This window comes from Xiphias gladius, chromosome 10 (genome assembly GCF_016859285.1).
Source record: "Xiphias gladius isolate SHS-SW01 ecotype Sanya breed wild chromosome 10, ASM1685928v1, whole genome shotgun sequence".
In the NCBI taxonomy this organism is placed as follows: domain Eukaryota; kingdom Metazoa; phylum Chordata; class Actinopteri; order Istiophoriformes; family Xiphiidae; genus Xiphias; species Xiphias gladius.
In genome coordinates, this window is record NC_053409.1 from 14,656,905 (window position 1) to 14,678,449 (window position 21,545).

The 21,545-nt window shown below is 43.3% G+C and overlaps 1 protein-coding gene across 3 annotated transcripts in view; it reads right to left on the minus strand.

The window, feature by feature from the left end:
• Positions 1 to 13,220: 13,220 nt before the first annotated feature.
• Positions 13,221 to 21,545, minus strand: part of LOC120795950 (doublecortin domain-containing protein 2) — a 179,769-nt gene continuing 171,444 nt past the window's right edge. For 2 of the 3 annotated variants that reach the window (XR_005708297.1, XM_040138248.1), the window contains one exon: positions 13,224 to 13,766. The gene's annotated coding sequence lies outside the window, so the exon portion shown is untranslated. Of the gene's footprint in view, positions 13,767 to 21,545 lie in introns of all 3 variants that reach the window. The other variant, XM_040138255.1, reaches the window with a different exon arrangement.

The window sequence follows — 21,545 nt, forward strand, 5'->3', positions numbered from 1 at the left end:
TGAGCAGCCACGACAAGGCTCCCATAGCTACATCACAAGGGGTGAGGTGTGTGATGAGCGGTGCGGGGCATTCTGTGTGTGTGTCTGCGTTTGTGTCCCTATCACACACAACGATGGCTAATGCATTAGTCAGTCATTGTGTCACACTGTGATGTTGCTGAATACAATTAGCTTTTTCTGCTGCAACGGAAACCAAACGTGAACCAACATGAACTTTACGCTTTGTATTCAGATCAAGAGAAAGCTCAAAGCCCTTACAAACTTTGTTACTTTTTTTTCTTTCTTTTTTTTTGTAGAGTAATCAGACACACACACATTCTTACAGAAACATACCTCACAAAGACAGAGAGAATGAGAGAGACAGACAGAGTGAGTAAGCAGGAGACAGTGAGGGTTAGATGAACATTTCAGCAGTGTGCATGTACTGTATATTGATGGTTACCTTCCAGTCCATGTGGGCCAAAGACAGGAAATGTGTGCCTTCCTGTTTGATTATATTGGAACAGAAGAAGCTCAAATATAGACATGGGATGGTAGAAGTATTAGATAGGCCTGCTTATTTTAACTGCTGCACAGGTGTTTTCAATGAAGAAGCCCATTCATGAACCCATTAAATGCTGAGGGTATTAAAAAAAAAAAAAAGGACGGGGATGAAAGAATATTACAGACAAAAAATGAGGAAAACATCAAAGCCTCAACAGATGAAGTCTCAGTCAATTCTTAAATGCCCCTGGACTCAAGTTGTTCACAGCTGCAAAAAAGGAGCCCCATCCTTTGAAATTCTAAAGCAATCTAATGGACATGTTGGGGGGGTGGGGGGGTGGGGGGTGTATGGGTAAATTCATATGACCTGTGCGAACTGCGTTAATATATTAACCATATCAAAATCTATTCTTAAGAAACCTCACTCTGCTTTACTGTAGATCCAATAAAAAGTGAGAGTGATAGATGAAGATATATAGCAATGCGGCTCATCTTTCACGCAAGTGCATACACACACATGCACAAGTTAGCTCTGTCACAGATTTTTCGGAGGTTTTGTGGGCAGTATTCGTGGCTGACCAGAACAGATAATCAGTTGTTTTGCTAACTTCTTCTTCCTACAGGAAAGAGCTGACAGCCTTAGGCCATGACATAGGTCGCGTATTAGAGGCCTGCTGCAGTACCTTGGTGCCCACACACACACACACACACACACACACACACACACACACACACACACACACACAGTGATGCTCTGTGTTGCACTCACAGCAGATGGGGGCCTGAGTGACACATCCTGGCAGAGGAAGGTTACATCATGTAAATAATGTGATACTCTGCCAGACTTTAATGACATCAGATTTTAATTCCACCTCTGTTTTATGCCGTACACATACACACGCACACACATACACACACACATCTCTGTTTACTATTCTGGTTTGCATCTGTAAGCCTCAGCTGGCATTGAAATTATATTAATGGTAATTATGAATTTGATTATGACATTTTATCTTAATGTATTCTTAAGTTCAGAATACTTACTCGCACACCAAGGTATTTTGCTGATATTCTCCACTTGACAGTGCAGCCCTGCTAACCATATGCCGTTGAAAACTGATTATTAGATTTGATTAATGTGTATCATACACAATTACTGAAAGATAATTGAACACAGTGGTCGTTTTTGGCACTGCTCCCTGACAGTGGGCTTGAGCCGACACGACTAAGGGAGTTAAAAAGGCCAAGCAGCTGCAGAGGCAGACGTGCCTTCTGGTTGAGCCAAAAAAATGTTAAATGTTGAAAGTAGATTTCATTGTATTGTTTACTTAGAAGCCCCCAGATGTTGTGAACATGTGGATGTTTTATATGGTAGTTAACAGCAGGTCACGCTTAGACTGCCACTCCCTCAGAAACAATTAATAAACCGTAAACAGTCTAATATCCTCTCCGCTGAGCATTAAGTTCATACTGCTTCCATGCAGAGAAGAAAGGCAGTGAAAATCCGCTTTTGGTTCTGTGGAGGTGGTGGTGAGGGGGTTGGGGGGGGTGGGGTCGGGTTGGGCGGGGGTTTTTTACAGCTCCTCTGCCACAGAGCTGTAGCTGTGTAAATAAGGTGGTTCATTTGACCAGAAATGTGGAGACGGTGCTGCGACAGTAAACTTATCATGGTGCTGAACTTCCTGACCCAGGCTGTTGTTGTTTGCTGCTGTACACAGACACCTAATCCAAAAAGTAAGAGTAGTTTGTTTTAAGTGGGGCTTGTTCTAACATGATACAAGTAAATATAGCTTTTGTCTGGTGGTATCTGGTGTGATTAGTGTGCAATGAAAGGCTCCATTGAGCAAAGGAATCTGGTTTATGCAACATGTCTAATTATAAATGTATAAATGGATGACTACATCTCAGCTTTGACGGCAGATGGAAAATTCATTAAACCAAACAAGCGTAAATGGGAATCATGGAAATTCCTAGCTTCTGTTTATGCTTTTTTCGCTCAATCTTCACCTGTGCTTAAGGTTAAATGTATTAAACATTGGACTAGCACAAAGCAACAACGACACAATTTTTGAAGCAAACATAAAAGGTTAATTGTATCAATAGTTTCAAACATGCAGACCCAATGTGCAGGTTTGGGTTAAGTCATCACAGCCTCAGGAGCTAGCATTCTGAGTTTGGCTTATCCCTTACCCAGGATCCTCTAGCATGGGTGAGGGGTCACCCAGCCATCAGAGGAAGCGATCACTGAGTAGCTGACCCTTCCTCTGGCCCCCACCTTTCATCTGTCTCTCTGATTAGTTTGCCCATGTGAGATATAGCAACTTAAAATGAAACGCCCCATAGACACCCTCCCAGGAGAATCTCTCAAGCAAGATATATATACACATTCTTGCTGCTCTGCTAGTGAGTGCACTTTCAATTACAAGAGGAGAGGTGGGCCTTTAGATGTTCACTACTCATGGCTCGTAGCTCTGCTAGGTCTGTTGGCTTCTAGAGAGTAAATCCATTCACTTGCCTTCAGTGGCATATCAGGTGTCCTCTGGCTTGTCTCTCATGTGTGATTGGTGTGCTACTACCCTGCAGCTGCAGATGGGGCTCTGCTTGATGTGGTGGCATCCAATATCCATTCAATCTAGACATTATGTAATGGACAGCAAACAGAGGTTCAAACTAAACCTCACAGCCGCTATGTCTTCCCAGTCAGAATGTGGTCGCTGTGCTTATGGAGGAGGATATTTTTTGTGTTGTCCATTATTCTTTTTTGCATTTGATAATTCTATCTACCTTTTAATTTTCTTCTGTAATGTCTACATATACTTGTTTGGATTCAACGCATGCACTGACTGTCACTGGTAGTCACTGTGAAGCTGCATATTCTACTTGAAAGGTGTCACGTGTTCAAATTCACTACTCGAACATTAGGTACCTTTGTCTTGAATTATTGTGGAGAGGTGCAAAAAGAATGAAGTGTATCATGGGTGTAAAGGTGCTCTTTAGAAAAACAGGTACCTTTAAGTTGATTTCAAGATCTCCCTTTGCCTTCCACTTAGAGAAGTGTAGGCTGCGTGTTGATGCAGTCATCAGGGGGTGATTTGGCTGATATAAGAGGAGACCTATTGCTCATCAGAAAGCTATCCACCATGCTGATTGAGTCATATGTAGAGCCGCTGGGATAATTTGTCACAGGCCTGCCAGGTCAATGGACTTTGATTGGAACACGGTATGAACTCGAGGATTTGTACTGAGTTGAGTACTCTCACACCCGCACTCTGTCTCAAGATCTTTCCTCTCGCTCCGACACACTCTCATTTTCTCTACACTTCTGCCTTGTTTCTTCTTTTGTTTCTTCCTTTCTCAAACTTGATCAAAATCTGCCCATCTCCGCTTTGGTCTCTGCATTTCTCTCTGCCCTCTTTTCTCTCTGTCTCCCTGTATTTCCCTGGCCTCTCCCTGGCCTCAGCCTGGGGGCCCACTCTGCTTGTTGAAAGGTAACAGAATCTTCTGGAATGACCCACTGAAATCGCTGGGTTGATTCACTGATGTTTCTGTCAGGGAGAAGCACAAAGTACAGGACTGTGTTTCCCCCCACAAAACTAGAGGTGTCCATTACAGTGAGGATCTGTGTAAAAAGGAAGAAAAAAGGGGGCCCCGAGCCTGACTGGCCTGTTTTAATGTGACAGAAAGAAGAGGAGGTTAGTACATACACACGCACAAAGCACATACACAACCGCATATCTCCAAGAAGAACAGAAACCTTGTCTAAGACACCTGTTCATTTTGCTGTTAAGTCTGAAACTTTGAAACATGTGGCTTAGCTGGGGAGCTGTAAGTCTGCCAAATGCTTGAATATACAAGTTCAGCTGTGCACTGTAACTTTTAACACTTCACAGTGAAAATCACAGGCTCGCACTCCTAAGCCGAGTAACTCTGTTCCCCTTCATTACCTTTCTCCAGAAAAAAAGGAAGGAAAAAAAGAGGAAAGACAGCGAGGTTTGAAAGGAGGGAGAAAGAAAGGATGTGAACTTGAATAACTTCCAGAAGGAGCATGGCAAAATACCTGCAGTGAGTTTCAAAAACCACAAGATCTTTCATCTGACTGTTTTGGCATCGCTGGGTGGGAGCCTCGGCACTGACCATAACATAGGTATGCCTAATCCTCTTTCATCTACAATATTGCACAAAGGGAGTATCTGTCCGAGTGAAGAGGGAGATTCTGCAGACATAAAAGGCTGAAGGGGGAGTGTTGCATGTCTGTACCAACATTGTCCTGGTCCTTATTATTCTTTGCACATAGCTGTAAGTCTAAACAAGACCCGCTTCCTGAGGAGGACCGCTGTGCACTCACTGCACTCACGCTGGCCCTGGTGTTGTTCTGCTCCAGCATGTGTGGTGTGTGCGCGCGGGTGTGTGTTTGTGCGTGCGAGGCCGCGGTGCTGTTGAGATGACCCTGCTTTCTTTCTATAGGGGCTTTTCACTCTGCAAGCGCTCAGTCCCTGTAAAGAGGGAGCCTGTGCTGGTACCTCCTCTTAGCCTCTCTTTCTTGTGCAGGCGTCTCTTCTCTTTCATTCTCTCTCTCTCTCTCCCTCTCTCTCTCACTGCAGCAGCAGCAGCTTGAGTACTTCCAGCTGCCGACATTGAATACCGCCTCCCACACACGCACACACTCACAATTGACATACACACAGGTACAAACTGGTCCAGTATAGAACACATGTACACACACACACACACACACACACACACTACCTCCCTCATTTACTGAAATGCCTGCAGTAGTTTCTCATTGCCTCTCCATTTGTCCTTCTCCTGCCATTATATGTGGCGCATTTATGGTGTGGGCCTACATGTTTGCATGCGCGCCGGTCCTTTTGCCCTCATCTACCCTCCTGTGTCTGTGCTCCCAGACAAGGTGGATATGGGTGATGATTTATTGTCCATATCCATAATAAAACACTCCAGTCTCCTCACCGAGGCAGTGTCACAGGCACTTGCAGTACAGTAGGTAATCGGCCAAGAAACACATCTCACAGCACGCTGCTCTTCCCTCATGCCAAAGAAAACTCCAGCAAAGCAAAACAAAAAACAAAAAATACGAGAGAGAATGCAGATTCAAATCACTGTCGAACATGACTGCGCCGCTGTCTGTATGCGTTGTGGTAGAGATGTAGACATAAATACAGATCCACATGCTCATAAACACCGACGCATACACACACAGGAGTAAAACTAGAGTCCCTCAGTAGCAGCAGTGTGTCTGTCAGTTCTTTCATCATGTTATGAAATAAGAGGAGAGCACCAGAGGAACCTGTTGCTGGGCTATAAGACTGAAGTAGCCCAGGGAAAAAATGGTAATGCAAGCGAGAGCGGCGGCAGGGGTCTGCCGGGGTGTAACCATAGCTGCTAAACTTGCATTCAGGCCTTTTCCAGAGCTGGGCTCGGGGTATGCAGACGACCTAGGGGCTGGAGACTTAGGGAGGACTTTAAGCCTCTTTGTCAAGCTCCTCGGAGCTCAGTCGACCGCTGTGAAGAGGCCGAGGCATGCAGCTGTCTAGCAACAAGAACCCCTCATACCACAGATACTGGCCTGTGGTTAGGGAGTGCATGTACGAGTGTGTATGTAGTTCACATTGTGTTCCTGAACATGTGGGTTTGAATTTGTGAAAGTGGGCTGTTGATGAATATCGCACCAGGTGAGACACTAGGTATGTGGAAGGCTGAAGAACTATTTCCTGAATAAAAGAATATTCAAATCCAAATACATGCTTTATTCTATTTTTATTTAACATTTAAAATAACAATTCCAATAAAAATATATTGTATATAAATGTAAAGTAAGTAAATTTATGATAACATTTATTTTCAAAGAAAAATGTGATTGTTCTTGACCACTGCAATGAATCATTTGTTTTCACATGGGACTGTGGTAAGAAGAGATGTAGCAATGACACTCATTTATCAGTGTTTGAGATCTACAGTGCTTCTAATAGACACCTCATTTACATGAAGTACAATCTGTGAAACAGTGCCTACATCCACGTGCCACAGTCTTATTCATGAGCCCTGTCACATGTGCAACAGACAGGGCCGGAGACATTGGATGACATTGGACAACCCAAGTGCTGTCTTTCCATGAAAGTATTATCAGCGAAACTAACACCTTCTTTGGAATGCCACAGACCTGCCTGGAGACATGGAGGAGCTAGTTTTATGAAGCCCGTCCCTGCACTGCTCCAAATGAGCCATGGTGAATTCTTCACCGCCAGTCAATCCCTGGGGAGGCAGTCAAGAAAACCCTATTATATTTGGGGGCAGGCACCGCTCAAACTGACAGCAACTGCTGCGACAGCAACGCTTGCAGGAAGAGAGAGAGAGAGGTATGTTCACCGTCTTCATGTGACAAGAGTGAAATGCACACAGGTTGGTCTGATTTGCATTGGATGGTGAAGGTGCAGATAGAACAGTGCACTGCGCAGTTTAGATTAAACAAACTGTCTGAATTATGCTAACAACACAATAACAATTGAGAATTACGCAAACTTGTCTTGTAAGTGCTGCTCTGTCAGTTTGACACAAACCCAAGGTAAAACTAAGCTCTGTTCTTAAAAAATTTGCTTGTGTTGCTGAATATAATCTGAACAGTATATTGCTAACTGATTAAATGAGTTGGCAATAACTTCAGGCGTGGGGTCAGAAGTCTCTTCTCTGCAAATCTGTACGAAACATTAAAGCAACAGCAAAAAAGTAACATAAACGGAGTGGAAGCATGGGAGGAGGCATGTCCACGAGTGTTCGTTTCAAGCGATAACATGGAAAAGGTCAATTCTGAGTCGGCAGATCACACATAATCACCTCCCACACAATGCTGATGCCCTATTTTGCGGTAGCCTCCTGATGAGAGGAGGAGACAGATAGACAGAGGGAGAGACGGAAAGATAGAAAGCAGGGGAGGGATACAGAGAGAGAAAGGGAAGGAAGGGAAGACTGAAATAAGAGGAGAAGGAGGCATTATCATTCCAAGCATCAACCCCATAGCAGATGTGCTGCTTGTCTTGTGCTGTGAAGGAGTGGTGTGACCCTGTTCACCTCAGGCCTAATGAAAGATTGACTGACTCACTCACCTCACTATGCCGGGTTGTACGTATGCCCGACCAAATATTATTGGATGCAGGGCCTGGAAATGATCTAGGAGCTTATGGGGGAAGGAAAAAAGGACATCGCAGAACGTTGTCTGAATACAGGGCCAATACAGTGAACTAATCACAACTGTGGGTCAGTGCTATAGGCAGCACAGCAAAGCAAAGTAAAAAGAGATTTGTGTCTTGTTATATCAGTGCTTTGATATGGAACTGGACACAAGATGTCAGTGTAATCTTTGACCTTATTTCAGGTCACAGTCTGTGACAGGCAGCGTGAAACACAGTTAAATTATAAATGTATTTATAAATAACAAATACGTCACAGGTAAGAGTTTCTGTGGGTAAGTAGCAGTAATCAGAATCATTGGATACAGAATGTGTAATACACAGGCTCACACCCTGTCAACTGAACATGCATATAAATCTATACATGTATACAGTCAAATGTCTACATGCATACTCACTCTGTGAATACACAAGCATCACTCAATATTCAAAGTTCTAGGTCAATCATTCATCCAGTGGCAGCATGGCATCACTCGGAGACCTTAAACAGTAACTCAGCCTTTATCCCACCCCCTGCCAATGGTCCATTTGTGTATGTACAGCAAGAGATTACACGCAAAACACATACTGGGCAACCTTGGTTTGAGAGTAAAAATCATTTGTACATGCTGCACCATGTTTTGAAGAGCCCATACCTGATTGGTACTCCTAAAAGTATCACACAATGAATGTTTCCGCAGGAGGTCACAGAGCAAGGATAAGCGAGTAATCTTGACTGAATGCAAATAGACTGCATGTATAAGCAGGCAGCTACTGACATAAAAGCCCCCATTCAGGTGCTTATGAAAAGAAAAGTTTTTTCCCCCCCCGTTTAGAGCAAGCACTGAAGAGAAATTAAGCATCTTTGGAGGTGTCAGTCGCCAGAATTACTGCAGGAATTCATGTTTCAAATAATGTTTGCCGAGTGAATTAAGTTCTCCAAATCAGATGTGTGAACCTTCAATCATCTTATGTCAAAATTAATAATGAAGTTCTAAAGACATCAAGATGGGTGACTCTCTCTGCCATATCCAATTAGTTCTTCAGTGCTGTCTGGGTGCCTTTACAGTGTCAATCAGCAGGCAGTAAACATTGTCTTTCAGCAGCAGTCTACCTCAGGGGGACTGCCTTTAAACAACAAAGTCAGCTCTTTGATACCTCCCCTTCTCACCTTTCAGCACAGCCATCCCCAGACGTAAAAGCGTACCTTCCCATAAAACACAGCCACAAAACACTAATACACCCTCTTTTTAGACTTTATGGCCTCTCCTCACACAATTACCCATGATCACACAATCAGCGTTTGATTTTACGACTCAGACCTGAGCTGTGGGTATGTATATGTGTCTGAGTGCGTGTGTGTGCGTGCATGTCCGGAAAAGGCGAGAGGAAAGGGCCTGGACAGGGGTCGTGCCACAGACATGTGCGAGCAAAAACAGCACATTTATATACAGACAGGCAGACTCACGTAGACGTAAACACTAGTGCACAAAGACAGGGAGCTGAGAAGACACATGCCTGCTAATACACACAAACACAGATCTTCCCCGCCACCCGCTGTCTCTCTGAGGCCTCTCTCTCCTTGCCCTTAGCTGTTTCCCAGATTCCAGATGATGTCCTGACAGGAGGGCTGAGTGACTGGAGGTGAGGCTGTGTGGTGACAGACCAGGGCCTTTATCAGTGACCAGCACACTGCCAGCTTGCTGTTTGAAGATTAACAGGCAGATGGAAACCCAAAACTGCTGCCGTTCCTGCTTGACTCCCTGCCTCTTTACATATTTCCTTTTTTTTCCCCTTCTTTTTTCCCATTTAACCCCTAGTTTGCTGGCTGCAGGAGCTCTCTGGGTTTAATGTAATTGGCCTATTTCCTGCATATGAAGTTCCCGGTTTGTTGTAATTGACTAGGTCTTTTATTGGCTGTGAGACAGGTTAAATGGGAACCAAATGGAGAGGCAACACAGGAAGCTTAGGTCCAGGCTATCTGATACTCATCAAATCAGCCAACCTAGACGCAGAACAGCAAAGTGCTGAGAATGTGGCTGCAGTGATTAGCAGCTGCATGAGGATTAGTATGTTAGTATGGTTTTGGCATATGTTAGACAATGTTGGCTGTGAATTACGATCTTTAGTCAGTTCCATTACGTGGCATCTGTTTAGTGCACAGAGGAGGATATTTTAAGCTCTATCTCCCATGTGGAGTACTTATTTCTCTTATGGGCAAAAGTGAATCCTTACCAGCCAAGGATGTCAAGATCAACTTCCTTTTTATTTATTTGATTATGTTGTTTTGTAACTTCAGCCCATATGATTTCTCTGCAGCTTTCCTCTCAGTCGAGAAAAGGCATGGAGATAACATTCAGCTTGTTTCATCAAAATATCTCATGCCATAGTAAATGGCATTCAACAAAGCTGATATTCTGCTCTTTGATGTTTGCCAGAGTAAATGGACTATCGATGCAAAGTGTAAACACTCCTCTATGCTAATGTTCCTCTGGGGGTCTTTGATGGCACCACTAGTATCTGTGAAGTGTGTTTTGAAAAATTGCATTGGTAAGGCATCCAAACAGTAAGAATTAAAGCGTATTCACTCATTGTGCCTTTTCAGCCAGGGAAAAAAAAGAGAAAAGCTAGATTTGGAATATGGTACTTTGTAGTTAGGGAAATTGGAGCATAAACAAGGTACTGAGTAAGTGACTTGTAACAGACAGCACAGGCCAACCAAACCAACACTGTGGCAGGGGTCCAGTTTACTGCCAGGTGACATCATTTGGCATTGTTTCACCACTCCATTTATTTTATTGTGCTCATTGTCCTCCCACATTCACTCAATCAAGTGGGTCTTTTTGTGCTGGTTGTTTAGGTTGTCCAGGTGCACCATGCTCGTGGAGGCTTCCTGTCTCCCCAGAAGTCTTTTCAATGCCTCTCCTGCCGCGGGTATTGTCATATCCCACAGTGCATCTGAAAAGAAGCAGCAGCCCTGCGTAAATGTCAGCGAGGTGACTTGTTTTTAACTCTTAGCAGGCACTGAATGCCTAGCGTGTGTGGGTCAGCTTGAGTGTGCGTGCGCGTGTGTGTGTGTGTGTGTCTTTCTCTCTGTCTGCCTATGTGTGTGTGTGTTTGAATAAACCAGCTGCCCCCTGTGAGCATTTCCTCACTTTACTGTGCACAGTATTTAAAGTCTGGATTTACAGTGTGGCGCCCCCTGTTGAAATGCTGTTTCCCTTTTATCATTTTGTTGATATTGTTATTTACTTGAAGGTATCTTTTTTTTTTTTAAACCTAAAACAATTTTTTTTTTTTCATTCAAGATGTGGCAGCTACATTCTTTTTTTGTGTGTTCTGAGTATTTACAACTGTTTCTTTATGTACACTCTGGAGAAAGAACAAATTTCTGTTTTGATTTCTGACTGGCAAAAACTAAATTTCCCTGCCTCAGCAACTCAAAGTATGATGGCAGCCAAATTAATTCTTCACTCTGGCATTAAATTGGCTTAGCTAATTCCACCAGTATTTTTGTAGATTTCACACTTTCCAGCAGAGCTTCACACTTTCCAATAAAAAGACAATTTATTTTCGATCATAGAGGTGCTACTGTATCACTCACAATGAAGGCTTTATTAAGTGGATGCGTGTTTCAGGAGCACAGCAGGACAATGAGACGAACATGGCTAATGATTATAACATGAGTGAGAAGACAAATAGAGGCCGAGCCAAAGAGGAAGCCACAGAAGTAAAGTCATGTCAGGTTCAATTAGACCATCTGAAGAGCTTAGCACGCAGAGCTGACAAAGTCCAATTTGTCCAACATATTTCAGCCCACCTTTCCCACATGTGCTCGCTACTCACAGCTTTCAGCACCCCATTTGGGCAAATATTCACTTTCCCACAAAACCCTCTGAGGAAAAGATGCCTTGGACTTTCACTTGGGGGTTCAGTTTATCTACGAAAGCCATGGGCCAAGGTTTTTCTGCATGTAAGTTAATTCCTCCTCTCCCCTACACCCCAATGGACAAGGTATTAGTCTACGGAGAGGAGAAAAAGACACTTTTCGGTCTCTTTTCCTGCTGTCTCTCTTATTCACTCACCCACAACCTGTCTTTCTGTTGTACACACACAGGCACACACTGAGCTGTACCCTGTGGTGAATGTCTCACATATGCCATCCAGTTAGCAGGGTATTTTTGTCTGTGTGAGTGGGCAGCAGTGTCACTCAGCAAGCTTTGAGCTCAGTGGAGGGAGAGCTGTGAAAGCCAGCCACTAACAAGCAGAGAGATTCCCTCCCTGCATCCCACAGCCAGATGGTTAATCTCGGCAGAATAAGAAACATACTTTATAATCAGATTTAGAGAAGTGAAAAAAAAAAAAAAAAAAAGACCCACCATCAACGGAACAATTCAAATGTCTTGTGGTCACAAGTTGCCTGGAATGAGGTGACAACAACATAAAACAACGTCTCCTCTTGTCAGAACGGATTCAATAATTAGACACACTGGAATAGCCTCGGTTAGCTTGCAAAACAGACACCAGCGCTCGAGACTGGCCCTGCAAATTGGAATAATTTTTTGTTTTCAGGGCTGGTGTAGGGTCTGCCTGAAGTGGATGATGGCTGGAAAAAAAACAAAACAACCCAGAGTTATTTATTTATTTTTAACCCTCTAGGAATGAGACAGCATCCATGCTGTTCCTACCTCCTCCCAACCCCTGAAAAAATAAAAAAATAAAGAATAAATAAAAATCTAAACACTCTCCTTATGCCTGTCTCTGCCTGTGGCCTGAATGATGACAGGCTTGATTCCTGCTGGCACTGTGCCAGCGGTTACCCCGAGGATGCCCGCGGGTTTCTGAGGCAGTGTATCCATTAGCTACCTGTGTAGACTGTTCCTCGGAGATACACAGACACTGATGTATACTTTCCTTCCTTTTCCCGAGATCCCGGAGCCACGCATGCACACACACACACCTGAAGCCTACCATCTGGCCGAGGCTTGAGGACCATGCTGCCGCAGCCACCGATGGTCTGACCGCTCGGCCCTCTTCCTGTCAATCAGCCTCGTCAGCCGAAGCTGTCAGCACAGGTGGCATTCTCTTATTCCTTTCTCTACTGGGGAGAGCAGCTTGACAGAAATGAATATTACTAAGCTTTGAGCTATATATACACACACGGTGACCAGAAAAACAGAAAGCCCCGTACAATATAAAGCAGCGTAACACATTACAATATCCCTGCAATAAACAGCCTGCTGAGACTGTTGACTCAACAGGATGGTAATTTTTGAGGTTATCGCTTGGGATGTTGCTGTATTGGAAAAAATTACATAAGAGCATTGAAAAAAAATCTCACCACACAGTCCATTAGCCATGCAGTTCCCTAGCTGTAATGGAATTGTAGCTGTTCAAAATTTAATTTTCCTGACCACTTTAAGAACTTTTTGACATTGTAAGACATAAGAGGGTGTTTTTCATATTTTGTCCTCAGATAAGTTGGAAAAAATATTTAAAACATCTAGTGCAAAATACATTATTTATTTATTTACTTGGTAATTTAGTCAGGATTTTTGACTACAGTGTCATATAGAGGGCTCCCCGTGTTTCCCGTTGCAGAAGTGAAATGGTTCTCTTTTTCATAGCAGTATGATAGAAAAATATATTTGTTGGTTACTTCATCCTTGTAATGTGTTTCAAATGAATAACGTTATGTACTGAAATTGAGCCTTCATTTACCCCTTCAACAAAAATGCAATGCATTCAGCCATTCTTGATTTGTGCAACGCATGCAAAGCCTAATTAATGTTATTTACACTCAGTGTGGAATCAGAAGCTTGATTTCGTGAACACCAGGAATCAAGACCAACTGTTTGATAGAGAAAACTAATGATGTCATGCCCAGCACCCTCAGCGGGGAGCACAGCACCACGGGGGCTGTCACTCAACAGCAGACTGTCAGCTGCAGCAGGGCCTCTGTTTGGGGAAGGCACTTGTCAATCATCTCTCAGGCAGCAGGGCAGCAGGTGGGCTGACCAATCAGAGAGGGTCCCAGCACAGCAGGCTCAGGACCAGGAAGTGAAGCGCCATCTGGAGTGAAGATGAGCTGTGAGTGGGCGACTGAAACAAAGTGATGACCTGTTAGAGGAAAGCTGGCGCAGTGTGCAGCTGGATATAACAAGGGCATTTGGATTCATGCTGCCTATCATACCAACTCCGGTGTTGATTCTAGTAGTCAGATGGTGCTTATTAAAGATGTGCACGGGCTGCCATTCCTGTCATATCGGGGTGGACGACAGTTGTGTATCTGTGTGCTTGTATTTCTAGTCCAGGTATCACTCATGTTGTGGGAGCCTAAATCTGTTTACACAGTCACATTATGGGGACTTATCTTTCTTATGGGGACAAAAAGAAGGTCCCCATAACATAAATCATTAAATTTTAAGGTGAAGATGCGTTTTAAGGTTAGGGTGAGGTTAGGTGTAGTTTAAGGGTAAGGGTTTGGTTAAGTAGTATGGTAGTTAGGTAAGTAAGTATGGTTAAGGTTAGGGAAAGTCTCCAGGAAATGAATGTAAGTCAATGTAATGTCATCTAAAGTCACATAGACACGACTGGGGTTAGGGTTAGGTTGTGTGTGTGCGTGCGTGTGCGTGTGTGTGTGTGTGTGTGTGTGTGTGTGTGTGTGTGTGTGTGTGTGTGTGACTGAGATACCCAGCTAGTATGGTGCTTAAAATAGTGTTAAATAGTGCAATAACACAGTGCACTGGACATGGTATCACAATACTCACAATGAGTAGTGTAACAGCCCTTCCATCACACACACTGTGTATTTATCAGTCAGATATTATACTTATCCCAGGACCAGTCTATTTCCAGCTGCAGGGTGTCACTTTAACTTTGACAGTTGACAATTTGCCAGCTCATAAAATAAAAAAAGGAAAAAATGGTGGCAGTGAAAACTGGCAAATTAAAAATTATGACACTGAGTTTGATTTGGGGAAAAGGATGAAAAAATCCATTAAAACAGGTTCTGCATGGAAAGAGCTCTCTCTTTCTCGCTTTCCTCTTTTATGTAACAATGATCTTTTATTCCTTTGATAAGAGACAGATCTGCTGAGAGATAGGTCTGAGGAAATGGAATTGAATGGAAATCTTTGCGCTACATTTACTGAATCATCAATGTGATTAATAGCAGTTAACACCTCGTAAAAATAGAGCCGCAATTACAGCGGAAAATTAGGGGCCAACATTACCATCATGCTAATAAGTACTAAATATAATTACATTTATCGCAGTATTGTCACAGAGATTGATAAATTCACGCTCAATCTTGTTAATCTCTCAATAACATCCAGCACAGAATTTAACAATTATCTTTTTTGTCATCCTGAATAAAAAAAGGGCAAAAGACAAAGAGGAGGAGAAAGACTTGAGAGATTGCAAAAGTAGACGGCGGTAGGAGAAGATAGAGAGAGGCAGTGTGCAAGAAGGAGAGAGAGAGCAGATATGCTACTGTCCATCTCGAGTATTTTTCATCCTATTCCCAGCAGAGGGGATATAACAGATAATTACCAACTCTAAAAACTGTGTCTTTGTGTGCTGCTCTGAAAGGAGAAACTCTCCAGCACTGAAGAGATAAAGCTCAAAACAAAAGCAGCCTGAATTGGACCAGGATTAGCTTTAATGGTGGTAATTACCAGAGGGGATAACAGCCCGGTCCTCTCTGCCCATCACTGAGGCCCAGAGCAGAGGACAGCAGGAGGGGGAGAGAAAGACCTGAATCAGGTCCCATCCCTGGCTGCCTGTGTGGCTGCATGGTGGCAGCGGTTTAGCACATTCAATTGTAAAACACTTGGACGACCCATCTATGTCTGGCCTCTCCTGTGCTAAAAGCCACTACTGTATCTCACCACCCCAGTAATGGCTGTGCATAAAAAAGGACTGGGCCCTTCACACTGTTGCTTCTTGAATTACAATCTGAGCTGATGGCATGGATAAGAGTACCCTAAATTATAGCAGCAGGGGCACTGAGGCCTCTCTTTCTCTCTTTCTCTTTCTCTGTCTCTATCTCATCTTAATGGCTGAGTAGCATCAGCAAGCTGCACCGTGTGCACCCATAAAACGTTATTATTTGGGCCATTGACAGTGATGGGGTCTGCTGACTAAAAACAAGAGAAATTAAAATGCAACATGGTGCCACCTTACACCCACTGTGGAAGATGGGCCCCCAGACATCAGTTGGAACAAAAGAGAGAAACGAGAAGAGCCATGTGCAGGACATTCAGCTGCTCAGTAGGCTATAATTTTTGTTGTTTTAAATCTCTACTTCCAAACCCTAATTTGAATGTCAGCCCTCTAGCCCTGGAGCATCACATGCTAATTTCTAAATCAAATATACTGGAGCCATGTGTTGCTGCTTTTTAACTCTCAACCACTTCTGCTACCTGTATACAATATTTCTAGTGTCCACATTCCCAAGGTGTTCGTGGATGTCTGACCTGTGGTGTGTTTGTTTCCTGAAACTCGGATCAATAAAGAACAACCCACCAGACAATCAATCCACAGGGAGGCTGGATCTATAAATATCTCATATGTCCAGCTGAGCCAGACTGTCCACACCGTGGACTGCATTAAATGACCTCACAGTTTCATGATGAGGAGAATAAAATGCTCTCCCCGTGTTTCTCATCTTCCCATTGATCATATAAATGCGTGAATTGTTTCTATATCTGTATCGAATGGATGTGTTTATTGTTTCCTTATCAGTGTCAAACACATGAGGAAGAAGAGCCAGGACCTTAAAGGCTGTAGTAGCGATCCATTAGCAGCATATGTTTAACCTGTAAAAATTCAGTAAGGGCCTGTACTGTAGTATGCAATTGTAATGAGAAATACCCTGCAGCCAGAACCCTAGTCTCTTTTAATTAGCTCTTTTGAGCTCTAACAGAAAAGCCTTCACTTGAGAGAATGGACCTGCCATTCAAAACTCCACCTGTGACAACCAAGCTCCATTGGAGGCATTTTTGTCGGTTCTGTAGCTCTTATCTAGCGGATGAATCAAGAGGCATCATCACATTTCTCAGTCTCTTAAAGCTACTGGTTGACCCCCCCCCCCTTTGGCTCTCTGCAGGATTTATCTTTTTCATCCATCCACAATAAACCAAGTGTATTTGTGTTCACCTGAAATGTAATATGGATTATTAGCAGGCAAATCACTGGATGGCAATGCAAATGAATATGGAAAACATAAACACGACCAGATTATTACCTTTTTTTTTTTTTACTGAATTCCAACAATGTTGCTTATGATTTGATGATACCAAGAAGGTGATGCAAGATAACTCAGCAAAGCTGAGTTACATCAATACAGTCAGCATCTGAGCCATTTGTGCAAACAAATTCTTTGAGGCTGACATCAAACATCCAACCACATGTCTGCCTGCCCTTGTGAGGAAGTCACAATGGAAATCCCCCTCATCCCTCCACCCCTTCCCAAGAAGTTAGTGGTTAGCATCTTTTTCTCTCCCTATTTTAATCCAAGAGAAACTCTGCAGATGAAAGCAGAGCAATGTTGCTAATGTGTGCAATAGTCACAGCCACATACACCCACCACAATAAATTAAAGACCACAGGCGTTCATCTTGGCCTCATGTGACCAAACCCCCAGATACAAATAGACATACGGTCACACAGTCACACATTGTCCTCCAACGCCCTCCAAACCAGAAGCAGCCAGCAGGCAGGCGCCCACGTTCCCCACCCCAGACCTATCTGGCTGTGGAGATAAAACCATACTGTAAACATAACAACATTTGACTCATCTCAGAGACATGACTGGGAAGCTGAATGATGAGGGAAACCTAATAGCTCTCTGCTGCACAGAGAGCTCTGTAGCTTATGCAACAAAGTTTCAGTTGCTTTAATATTTGAACGAGGTGCGGCTAAAGCTGTCTTCAGCTGTACTGTTACTGTATGACTCTGCTCTTCATATGTGGTCTTGCTTTAATGTGATTCTGACATGCGTGACAGGAAGACATATGATTTGAATAAGTCCAAACTCTTTGCACTTTCTATTATGTACATCCACCATGTATATGTACATGTTAAGTTTAAACACATGCTTTTCCTGCAATACACGCATACACTGATAGACAATTTATGTGCCCTCTCTCCCTCTCTCTTTCACACACACACACACACACACACACACACACACACACACACACACACACACACACACACACACACACACACACACACACACACACACACACACACACACACACACACACGGCACCCATAAAATTCAGATGTCTCCACACTCCATCCTTTGTGAGACCTTATTGTCCTGGTTATTACCCTGGGTATTGTTACAGAGAATTGGTATGCTTATCAAGGCCTGTAGTCTAAAGTTGATACGACACTGGCCTGGCAGCTTCATTAAGATTGATATCCTGCCGCAGCACACCCAGATGAGCTGATCTAGGACATGGGAGGGAGCAGCCAAGCAGAGTTAGAGAGAGAGTTAGAGAAAGACAGAAAGAAAGAATGAAGGGGGGGAAAGAGAAAGGGACTGCAGGTTCACCTCCCAAGAAGCTCAATTGGCATCTATTGAGCCACTTGAGCTCAGGAGAGAGGGGCCAGGCATGCATACCTCTCTCTTAAGGGGACGCTCCCCCTGTAACCTCACCCTGCCAGTCATAAATTACCTTCCCTGGCTCAGTCCTTTCACAGGAGTTGCACAGAAGGCCCCTATAGCCTCTCTTTGAGCAATTAAGGCCTCAATAGGACGGTATCAAACCACCCTGACCCCATCCAACCTCTCTTGTCATTGTCACCTCCTAAAAGGTCCTCTCCATTTTGTCCCCAGAGTGGCAGAGTGCTCTGGCAGGGTGCATTTTACTGGCCACTGGCCATCCAGAGTTTTATCCTGAGCAGTATAAACAAGGTCAAAGGTCAACTAGACTGGAAGTTTTTCTTTTGTATATTTTTGAGTAATGTTTACAGCTGGTTAAATACAGGCTAGTTCACTCCAAATGTGCTGAACTCTGACTGTGTCATTTTATTAGCTGTCTGACAACACTGCTGTCTCATTTAACAGATTATTTTCATTCCAGTGGATGGCCTTTCTAGTCATCCTATCATCTTGGCCACATTCATTCTGTTTAGCCAACTGGAATGAAACTTCTGCTTTATGAGAAATCCCAAGTGCTAAATTCAGCCTGTATAGGTCAGGGAAGATTGCAGTGTGTACATTAACAGAGCACACTGGCGTGTCTAATTTGCTGTGGTGGACAAAACAAAGGCTTTCATTGATATCTCCATATCGAGTCAACCCTGGATTCAGTGGATAGGCCTGGTTTCCACTGGCCAGACCTAATGATTTATTGCACCACTGACTAGCCTGCACACTATCTGATTGGCAAGGCAGGGGCCCATTTACAGGCATATATTTTTAATCACTGTTTACCATGTCAATAGCAATGCTAATCACTTCAAATGTGTGTTAATATTCCTGTGCTGGCTGATAAACCAGAGCGAGTCTTTCTAGTGTGTGTGTGGTTTTTTTTTATCTCAATAAAAAACGACATTGAATCAAGTAATACTACAGCTTTCATTTCACCTTTAAGAACCTTCATTAAAGAAAGGAGTCCCAAATGTGAGCCACTGAGTAAACATCTGTTTCTGAAAGTCATAACGTCAAGCCAAATGTGCACCATTCTCCTCGTCACGATGCTGTCAGATTTAAATAGGTGGAGTGCCTTTTAGGAAGTGATAACACCAACAGAGTGGGTTGAAATGAAATTCTTTTCATTAAGATAATCGTATGCTGACACTCTTTAATGCCAGCAATGACATTGTAATGGTGAGATCCTTTATTGTCAATCATATCAGTGCAACATTATGACCAAAGCACTAATTTTATGTTTTTATCCCAGTGCTTCACTACACTTATGTACTTCAGATGATTGGCTTTTTATGATGTTACATTTCTCCTAGCATCTTGAGGAAAATGGGATGACGTGACAGCGAGTTTAATGTGCGTGTGGTGAAATGTCAAGCTCTATCAAGCCCACTGGCCAGCGTAGTGCAAACAGAGTAGTATTATGGAAGTGGGGCAGTTGCAGCAGGCCTCTCTGATGGCCTATAGAGTGCTCCCTATATGCACACAGAGTCACTGGGCAGATGTGACCTCGCCAGCACACAGAGGCTCTTTGTGTCCGAGGGATTTAGAGTCCCCTGGGCCTCCTGACTCTAAACATTAACAGACCTACTGCAGAAGGAACGAAAGAGAGACCCTTACTCTACTGACATGCAACATTAACTGGGTCCAACTCTCTCTCCCTACTTACAATATCAGGAAGGGCCCTATATGTAGGATGCATGCAAAGGTGCATGTGGTGGGTTGATGCAAGGGCATGGCCACAGCTCAGGTACACACTAATGAGGTGAAGCAGTGTACTTAGGGAAAATATATCAGTTATTGGACTGAGGACATATATTTATATGGCTCTTTACACTTGCTTACATGCAATAAGGCAAGCCCTCAAAGCACTCCACTTAGAGGACTCCAATACAGGCTCTATCCATTTCATTCATTTTTATGCTGCAATATGAGCAGAGGTCAGCATCCTTAACATGATTCTACTCATCTTCCGTGATGTAACTGTTGTCTTGTAACTGGAATGTGTTTGGAAGACACATCCCTAACCACACTTTAAAAAAAAAAAAAAAAAAAAAATTATCTGTCAAGGATTGATGTTATGAGCCTGACATACATAAACTTATCTGGATTCTTGGTGCTTTCTTTCCTCTCTGTAATAGTGCGATTATTCACCACAGTAGTTAAAGCTGCTTTGTGATTCACTGATATTCTCGTCATTTTTGTTAATAATAATGATACAACATTTGCATAAAGGAAATGAAACAAGTTACATTTGCATATATTAAACATTTATATGTATGCATATAATATGTTTGCTCATTTCAGGAAACTAGGCAAGATAATAGTAAGACTAAGACAGGAAATAGAAGGAGCACAAATCCACAGTAAATATTGCCCTTCGTTATCTGCCATCCCCTTAGACAGGAGGCTGTATCATTTTTCAGCAAAGAGCCCCCTGTTCTTGAAGACTAGGCCAGGCCTGGCTTTATTAAATTATCTCCCTTGCTTCGCAAATACAATTTCCTGCATAAATCACTCAAATGATCCTTCAGACTGTCAGGTCCAAGAGAGTGTTTTTATATCCTATCTGCCTCCGACCAGGTTATGCAAATCCCCACCACTCTGTGTTCGATATCTATTGAGATGCTTCAATTGTCTGCATTTGGCCCTAAATCCTTAGCGTGTCCCCATATTATTCTCCTGCCCTTGATAAAAGTGACACTAAGCATCAAGCCATCACCAAGTCAGTAGTCCATTACCAAAAAAAGAACATGCCAATTTAACTAAGCCAGAAACACTGACCCTGCAACCTTGACCTTGTAAACATTACAATGGGGGGAGGCCACAGTTTGTGCATTGGCGATCTGCTTGGTGGAGCATTGGTAAGGGCTTATTATGGCCCCTAAGCTGGGACTGAATTCAATCACATAGGAAAGGGGCTGAACAGAGAAATCTTTACTAGGGGTCAGCTTGGTTTAAGACCCCAGTACAGAAAAACCAAACGGCACCAAGTTGGCCAGATAGAAGTCTGCATTATCATTCTCCCTACAGCTAGCTAGCCAGCATACTAATTCTGAAGGATAAACATCTGTAATGCATTCACTCAAATGAGAGCCAGTTTAGAGCGACTTCAGCTTGATCCCAGACAGCTGTTTGGGGAGCAGATATGGCCCGAGTGCACAGGGGGTCTCGGTGGATGTCCTGAAAAGGGACCTCCAAAAATCTAAAGGGAC